The sequence below is a fragment of the Anguilla anguilla genome, chromosome 6 (assembly GCF_013347855.1).
Source record: "Anguilla anguilla isolate fAngAng1 chromosome 6, fAngAng1.pri, whole genome shotgun sequence".
In the NCBI taxonomy this organism is placed as follows: Eukaryota; Metazoa; Chordata; class Actinopteri; order Anguilliformes; family Anguillidae; genus Anguilla; species Anguilla anguilla.
The window spans coordinates 1,290,591-1,299,497 of record NC_049206.1 but is presented as its reverse complement, the minus strand read 5'-3'; positions in this window follow the sequence as shown (position 1 = coordinate 1,299,497).

Sequence of the window (8,907 nt, the reverse complement as noted above, 5' to 3'; positions counted from 1 at the left end):
ATTATGTGTGCTGTCTCTCCTCTCCCGTGTCTGTAGTGTGTATGTTATGTGTGCTGTCTCTCTTCTCCCGTGTCTGTAGTGTGTATGTTATGTGTGCTGTCTCTCCTCTCCCGTGTCTGTAGTGTGTATGTTATGTGTGCTGTCTCTCCTCTCCCGTGTCTGTAGTGTGTATGTTATGTGTGCTGTCTCTCCTCTCCCGTGTCTGTAGTGTGTATGTTATGTGTGCTGTCTCTCCTCTCCCGGGTCTGTAGTGTGTATGTTATGTGTGCTGTCTCTCTTCTCCCGTGTCTGTAGTGTGTATGTTATGTGTGCTGTCTCTCTTCTCCCGTGTCTGTAGTGTGTATGTTATGTGTGCTGTCTCTCTTCTCCCGTGTCTGTAGTGTGTATGTTATGTGTGCTGTCTTTCTTCTCCCGTGTCTGTAGTGTGTATGTTATGTGTGCTGTCTCTCCTCTCCCGTGTCTGTAGTGTGTATGTTATGTGTGCTGTCTCTCTTCTCCCGTGTCTGTAGTGTGTATGTTATGTGTGCTGTCTCTCCTCTCCCGTGTCTGTAGTGTGTATGTTATGTGTGCTGTCTCTCTTCTCCCGTGTCTGTAGTGTGTATGTTCCTGCTGGTGCAGCAGCTCCTGTTGGTTTTGTTGCTCTGTGTTTAGTGAAGCTCTGCTTTATTCCCGGCTCTGGGTCCCGTGTGTCTGCGCTTGGTTCTGTACTCTGCCAGCCGCGTCACCGCCTCCTCCCCAGCCTGGGGAGGGCAACAGCCCCCGTCCACACCTCCCCCCCTCTCGAATTAGGCCCTCTGCCTGCACCCCCGCGCCCCCCCCCCCCCCCCCCCGCACTCTCTCACCTCTGCACTCCTTACTCTCTCACCCCTCACCCCCTCACTCTCTCAACCCCTCACCCCTTCTCTCTCACCCTCTCACCTCCATTAGCTTCATCAGTGCTGTAGATAAGCTATTCTAAAGCACAGCTCTCTCCATTATCTCAATAAAATGAGGATATTATAAAGAGGAATGGATTTTAGATTTCAGGCTCTGTGTGTGAATCCTGTTTGTAAGGGAGGGTGTGTGTTTGAGATTAGCTGGGGAATGAGATTCCATTTGGATTAACACACATGAGAGAGAACTGACAGAACCTGAAGAACAGGGCTGGTGTAGAACTGCTGGCAGATCAGCCAATCAAACCTCAGTGTTACAATGCTGCTCCCTGTACTGTCTCTGATAATCAGGCATGTCTAACAGGAAGAGGGAAGTACAGTTTCTCACCCACAGGCACATTCGTTACACTGGGGATCTAATGATATGATTTCAATGTATATTTCTCAGAAATTTAGGAATTTAGGAAGATTTTGCCTGAGGAATAAAAACAGGCAGGGAAGAACAGAGATTTGGGACTAAATTAAATTCTGCAGTTTTTGTATAACAGCAATAGGTAAAAGTGAAACTAAAAACTGCAGATTTAGCTGAAGTCATTACTGAGCTCAGAACAGAGAAAGACAGAATGGCATCTGGATCTTCTACCCTGGAAGAGGAGCTCTCCTGTCCTGTGTGCTCTGAAATCTTCAGGGATCCTGTTGTCCTGAGTTGCAGTCACAGCTTCTGTAAGGCCTGTCTGCAGCAGCACTGGGAACAGAAGGGATCTCGGGAGTGCCCAGTGTGCAGGAGAAGATCTTCAAAGGAACTACCTCCCATCAGTCTATCTCTGAGGAATGCCTGTGAGGCTTTCTTAAAGGAGAGAAGTCAGAGAGCTAAAGCAAGATCTGAAGTGCTCTGCAGTCTGCACAGTGAGAAACTCAAACTCTTCTGTTTGGTGGATCAAATACCTGTCTGTGTGATCTGCCAAACTTCAAGAAAACATGCAAACCATGGACTGCTACCAGTTCAGGAGGCAGCAGAAGACTATAAGGTAACTGATTTAAAATATAATTTAGTCTTTAACTTTTTAAAGAATTTTAGTCTTTAGTCATTTATTTCATTAAATTTATATTTAGAAATTAAATTTCATTTAAAAAGTCATGATGATTGCAATTACTCAGATTTTTAAAAAGGTGGGCTTTGTTTTGCTGTCAACTACTGAAGCCATACTGAACTGTAAACACAATTTCATAAACATAATTAATATTAAATCTAAATATTTTTTCATAATTTTGAATTTCTAATGAATAATGAAGTGCATATCTTAAGAGTTATGATCTGAAAAAGGAGCCATTTTAGTTCTCAGGCCTGACTGCAGTTTGAGATCCTGACTACATGTCACATGACTGACAGAGAGAGACAGGAGGGAGGGGCAGGAGTGTGGAGACATTCTCAGAGCTGTGTTAGGGAGCAGTGCTCAGCATGGGACAGTAGGGGTCAAAGTTCATGCCTCAGATATATGTGCCTGACACAATGCGGCCTTAGAGGGCAGATCACTCTTAATGTGCCAAATGTAACTCAAAAAATACAACACATTAAACCAGAGACATTTTCATGTTAAAAGTTTAATTTTGCCGATACAAACAGAATATTAGTGTTACAATTTTGCACAAGCATACCTGCTTACCTGGCATGTCCTGACAGAGAAGCAATACACTGATATGTGTCTCAGTGAACACATTGTTTTTACAATAGCTGTGACTCAAATCTCCATTCTGGCTCCCCTGTGTCTGAACAGGGGCTCTTGTGCTGTCTGTGTAGGCAGTGAAGTTTATTGTTGATCTCTTTCCTCAGTAAAGTGTGGACTCTGTCATTTCTTTCCAGGAGAAACTCAGGACTGCACTGGCTCCACTACAGAAGAAGCTAAAATCCTTTAATGCAGTGAAACTAGTGTGTGATAAAACAGCAGAGCACATCAAGGTACTGAGGCCTTTAAATCACAGTGTTGAAAATGCAGCGCTGGACTGTGCTGAAATGATGGTGAATTATGTTTATTCCAGAGCCAGGCCCAACACACGGAGAGACAGATAAAGATGGAGTTTGAGAAACTTCAGCAGTTCCTAAAAGATGAAGAGGCAGCCAGGATCACTGCACTGAGGGAGGAAGAAGAACAGAAGAGTCAGGTGATGAAGGAGAAGATTGAGAAGATGACAGAAGAGATATCATCCCTTTCAGGACAAATCAGAGCCATAGAACAGGAGCTGGGAGCTGAAGATGTCTCATTCCTGCAGGTAAGACCTGTTCACTCTGTGTCTGCAGGACTCTATACAGACACAGAGTGTTAATGCTCACACACATTAATTTATAAAATAATATTAATATCCTCGCATTTATATAGCACCTTTCCAAATGCTCAAAGTGCTTTACAGTGAGGGGGAACTCACCTCACCCACCGCCGATGTGTAGCACACACTGGGGTGATGCACGGCAGCCATTTTGCGCCCGAAAGCTCACTACATATTAGCGAAGGTGGAGAGGGAGAGAGCATATTTTAGCCAATTAAGTCAGGGGATGATTTGGTGGCAAGTTTTGCGAGAGCCAGATCTGGGATTTTGCCAGAACACTGGGAACCCCATACTTTTAGTGATAAGTGTCATGGGATCTTTAATGACCACAGTGAGTCAGGACCTCGGTTTAACGTCTCATCCGAAAGACGGCATCTCCTACAGCACAGTGTCCCCGTCACTGCACTGGGGCATTGGGGTTTATTTGACCAGAGGGAAGACTGCCCCCTGCTGACCCACCAACACCACTTCCAGCAGCAACTCAGTATTCCCTGGTGGTCTCCCATCCAAGTACTAACCAAGCCCACACTTGCTTAGCTTCAGCCAGTCGGCAGGAGCAGAGCGCATAGAATTTATTTAGAGAATATAGTATTCTCTAAACCACCTTTAAATGTAAACTTGCTAATATTATCAAATCTATTCAAAGCTTATCAAGCAGTAAAATTACAGTCTCCTTTTTGCAGGCAAAGTTTGTTTACAAGTTTCTCATCATTTTAGATCCACTCACTGTACACATACTTAACTATGATGAAGCAGCACATTGATTTTTCTGTGGCATGTGTCATATCTAAAGCTTGTTCAGCAACATACAGCCAGATATTACTGTGTTTTATCTGCAGTATTGGCTACATTGATAATAATTCACTCTCTTATTTCAGAGCTACAAGGACACACAAAACAGGTAAGCAAACTCCATCCTCTCTCTTCAGGTTAAATATCTAAAGTAGTTTATTAGCCCTGTAGTGTTCTATCAGTGAGGTACTGTGGAATGTGTTTGCAGTGTTTCTCTCTACAATAAATACTGCAGAATTAATAATGACTATATATAGAGGGAAGTTTTTTAAAAATACTAAAGTAATTAAATGAATTTTTACCTGTAATATAAATCCCCCCCCTCCTGTGAGTGTGTGTCCCTCAGTGGGGTCGGGCTGCTTCATATCTGGCAGCCAGTGGGGCTCTGTGGCAGAACGCTGGGAGGGATGGAGCCATTTTCTTATAGAATGAAGATCTGATGCTGCTGCTGATAATCTTCTATGGTAATGAAGCCCAAGCACAAGTGACTCCTGAATATTATTGCAGAGCCCAGTGCACACTGGCGGATCCAGAGAAGGTCTCAGGAGCGCTGATTGATGTGGCCAAGCACCTGGGCAATCTGAAGTACAGAGTGTGGGAGAAGATGCTGGGGACTGTTCAATACAGTGAGTACTGGGGGCAGGGAGCTCCACATTGTCACTGTACAGGGGGAATCTTCAGCATCCTTTCCACAAGCTGATAAAGCCAGTCAGAGTCATATTGTTTCTGTCTGTGTAAGAGCCCTGGAGTGAAGAGACTGAGCACCAGTCCTTAATCTCACTGATGCTCATAATAAAATGCTGCTTTAAGAGTGATACTGTATTTAAGGGGAAGGACAGGAGCTGCACAAAAACAGGCTTTGCTCCCTCGAACAAAGATTATTCAATGTGTGACATTAAATAGTTTTAGCTTTTAGTTCTGGTGCTTCCCTCACACATGTATCGGAGGCTATAATGGTTAGTTTAGTGAAACCCAGTTTATATCATTAGGAGCCCATTGTACCTGACAGTTTCCTTTGTGAAGATTAGTGCTGACTTCACTTCTTCACTTTACAGGCATTTAGCAGAAGCTCTTATCCAGAGTCACTTACACAGCTTTTTACACCGCATTTACATTGTATCCAATGATACAGCTGGATATATACTGGAGCATTGCAGGTTAAGTACCTTGCTCAAGGGTACAACGGCAGTGTCCTACCGGGGAATCTAACCTGTGACTTTCAGGTCACTGCAGCATTTAGTTTACAAGACCAACTCCTTACCCAATGTACTACACTACCGCCTGTACTACACTTCTGCTGACGTCTCATTCTCTGTCCCTTCAGCTCCTGTGACTCTGGACCCAAACACAGCACATCCCTTCCTCTCACTGTCTGGGGATCTGACCAGTGTGAGACGCAGTAATGAGAGACAGCAGCTTCCTGATAATCCAGAGAGATTTGATGGGAGGTGGTATGTGCTGGGATCTGAGGGATTCAGCTCAGGGAGACACTGCTGGGATGTAGAGGTGGGGGATGATGACTGGGTGGTGGGTGTTGCTAAAGAGTCCATCAGCAGGAAAGGGGTTGTGAATCTGAGCCCAGCAGGAGGAGTGTGGAGTATAGGGCTGCTCAATGGGGAATACAGAGCCCTAACATCCCCAACTACAGCCCTCACTGTGTGGAGGGAACTCCAGAGGGTCAGAGTGCAGCTGGACTGGGACAGGGGGGAGGTGTCATTCTCTGACCCCAGTGACAACACTCCTCTCTACACTTTTAAACACTCCTTCACTGAGAGAGTCTTTCCATTCTTCTGGCTTGATTTAATGTGTACCGATCCACTGAAGGTGTCCAGGATTTCACTGTAGGCAGGGGGGGTGAGCGGGGGCCTGGGTGGGAGGGGGGGGGCTAGTTTTGTGGGGTGGATGGGTGCTGCTGCGATCGTGTTTAGTTGGGGGGGGGCATCGATTGCATTTTATTCATTTATTTATTCCCTTAATTTGGCACCCCCCCCCCACTCCCATTTCCTAATGAAACACTGAAAAAAGGATGCAAGAGAAAATAACATATACCAGTTTAATGTTACGCGAGCTGACTGAAATGGAATTGTTTATATCCCGCTCTGTGAATGGGATATTTAGGAGTTCTGTTATCCAATGGAGATGTCTAACTTTAGCTTTGAATCAGTTAGGCTGCTCTCTATGGTTTGTAGGGACGGTCCTGAAGCCAGGCCAGCTTCCACACAGACTCCCGGTGTTCTGACTGCTTGGCTGCACCTGTGTCCTTCACAGTGGCTTCTGTGACTGACAATCAGCAGCTTCACAGACATCAGAACAGTTCCCACTGTCTCCATTCTACCCTCATCTCATCTACATGGAAGAAGGATGAGATGTTCATCTCACACTTTTTTGGTGTCAGCTCCTCTTATTCTCTGAAGATGACGTTGTCATGTTACTAGGCTCGTTATTCCCTTTCCTGGAGTAAATCTCCACTACATAAACGAATCCACTCATCAGCGCGTGGCCAAGCAGCCAACCATAGTGAGATAACCGCAAATCGAAACACTCTAATTTCACAGCTCCAGTAAGTTTCTAACCAAGGGGCGTCCAGAAACTCCACAAATGTACCGAATCTTTGAGAATCTTTGAGGACGGATCATAAAATGGTGCACTTATATGAACACATGTACAGTTGATTTTGAAATCATAATATCAAATAAAATGTCATGAGTTGCAGTCACAGATTCTGTAAGGCCTGTCCGCAGCAGTACTGGGAAACAGAAGGGATCTCGGGAGTGCCCAGTTTGCAGGAGAAGATCTTCAAGGGAACTACAACCTATAACCTGTCTCTGAGGAATACTCCACAAATGTACTGAATCATTGAGGATTTCTTAGGACGGATCACATAATGTTGTGCTAATGTGAACAAATTTTCCTTTGATTTTTGAATAATGTCAAATTTTTTATTTAACTTGTACAATGTTATTTCCAACTAATTTTTGTGGTATATAGTGGTATTGTAAGTACGTTGGTTTGTGTGTAATCCGTTGAAGTGTAATAAATGCACCAGTGGAATCACTCCAGAGTGCTGCTCTTTTCCTGACCCGTCACCAGTGTGTCTCCCAGGTGTGTGATGAGGTAAGTCTCTCTCTCCAGTGCAGTGTGAACACAGACAGAGACAAAATACGTCCCTCATACGCTGGGTTTGGGTTCATACCAAACTTGAGCTGATCTGAGATCAGTTGTGAAATGCAGATAAGCCCAGTGCCCCTAGATGGCGCTGTGACCTCACGAGTGATAGGCATACTTAAGCAAAAAGAAAATAAGAAACTGAAATGAAGCTAGAATGTAAGTTTTAATTCATTTCACATTAAACATTATCAAAAGTTAATTTTTCTCACTTTACAAAAAAGGGTTTCATACAAAATAATCAAAAGTAATCATACAGCATGTTAGTTCCCCCATGAAGAGCCCCTCAGAGACTGCTGACGCTACGCCTGGAATCAGGGTCAGTGGAGGATTACGCCACAGAGCACTGCACCCTGGGTACTGAGAGTGAATCTCTGGGTACTGAGAGCGAATCTCTGGGTACTGAGAGTGAATCTCTGGGTACTGAGAGCGAATCTCTGGGTACTGAGAGCGAATCTCTGGGTACTGAGAGTGAATCTCTGGGTACTGAGAGTGAATCTCTGGGTACTGAAAATGAATCTCTGGGTACTGAGAGTGAATCTCTGGGTACTGAAAGTGAATCTCTGGGTACTGAGAGTGAATCTCTGGGTACTGAGAGTGAATCCCTGGGTACTGAGAGTGAATCTCTGGGTACTGAGAGTGAATCTCTGGGTACTGAGAGCCAATCCCTGGGTACTGAGAGTGAATCCCTGGGTACTGAGAGCGAATCTCTGGGTACTGAGAGTGAATCTCTGGGTACTGAGAGTGAATCCCTGGGTACTGAGAGCCAATCCCTGGGTACTGAGAGTGAATCTCTGGGTACAGAGAGTGAATCCCTGGGTACTGAAAGTGAATCTCTGGCTACTGAGAGCGAATCTCTGGGTACTGAGAGCGAATCCTTGGGTACTGAGAGCGAATCTCTGGGTACTGAGAGTGAATCCCTGGGTACTGAGAGTGAATCTCTGGGTGCTGAGAGTGAATCCCTGGGTACTGAGGAGGCCCCGTCTGCCTTTCTCATGCCAGGATTGACGGAGCGCATGAAGGATGAGCTGGCCTCCTGAGGCTGATCCAGCTGATCAGCTGATCGCTCTGTATCCACGGCCGGATTTGGGAATGGGAGGCTGAGCGGCGGAGGCGGCTGGGGACCGTTCCAGAGTCCAGCTTTCCCTCGGCCCGGTCCTCACCCTCCGCCCCCCACGGACCCTCCTGGAGGATCTGCGGGTCCAGTGGAAGAGCCCTGGCGGCTGGGACACACCGGGCTGTCCCGCCGTGGGAGGGGGCGGGGTGTGAGGGAGGGGGAGTGTGTTTACTGGGGCCGGTCGGGGAAACGCCTCGGCTCGCTAGGCCTGGCCTGAGTCCCGTTCTCCCCAGCTGCCCACGCCTCCTCTGGGTGTGTCTGTGTCCCTCAGCTGGGCTTCCTAAGCCAGGGACACTGTTCCTCTTATCGATTCGGGGGCTGCGGGTAACTTCACGGACTGAGAGTTTTGCGCAGCGAAATGACATCTGAGTTTCAACCCTTTGTGAGCATCTTTTCGTCTTTTCCCTAAACGGACAACTCCCGGGATTGGGCCGCTTCGCCCGCTACACAGAGCGCCTCCTCCTGCCTGAGGAGCATTCTGAGAGGACCCAGTTTCACCTCCTCCCCTCTCCTGAGTCACACGCTGTTCTGGGTCAGCCCTGGCTCCCTCAGCATGGTCCTGCCACTGCCTGGGCTAACGGCCCTATTGGACGGTGGGGATGTGATTGACAGGCTACCCCACTGTCCGCCGGTACGGCT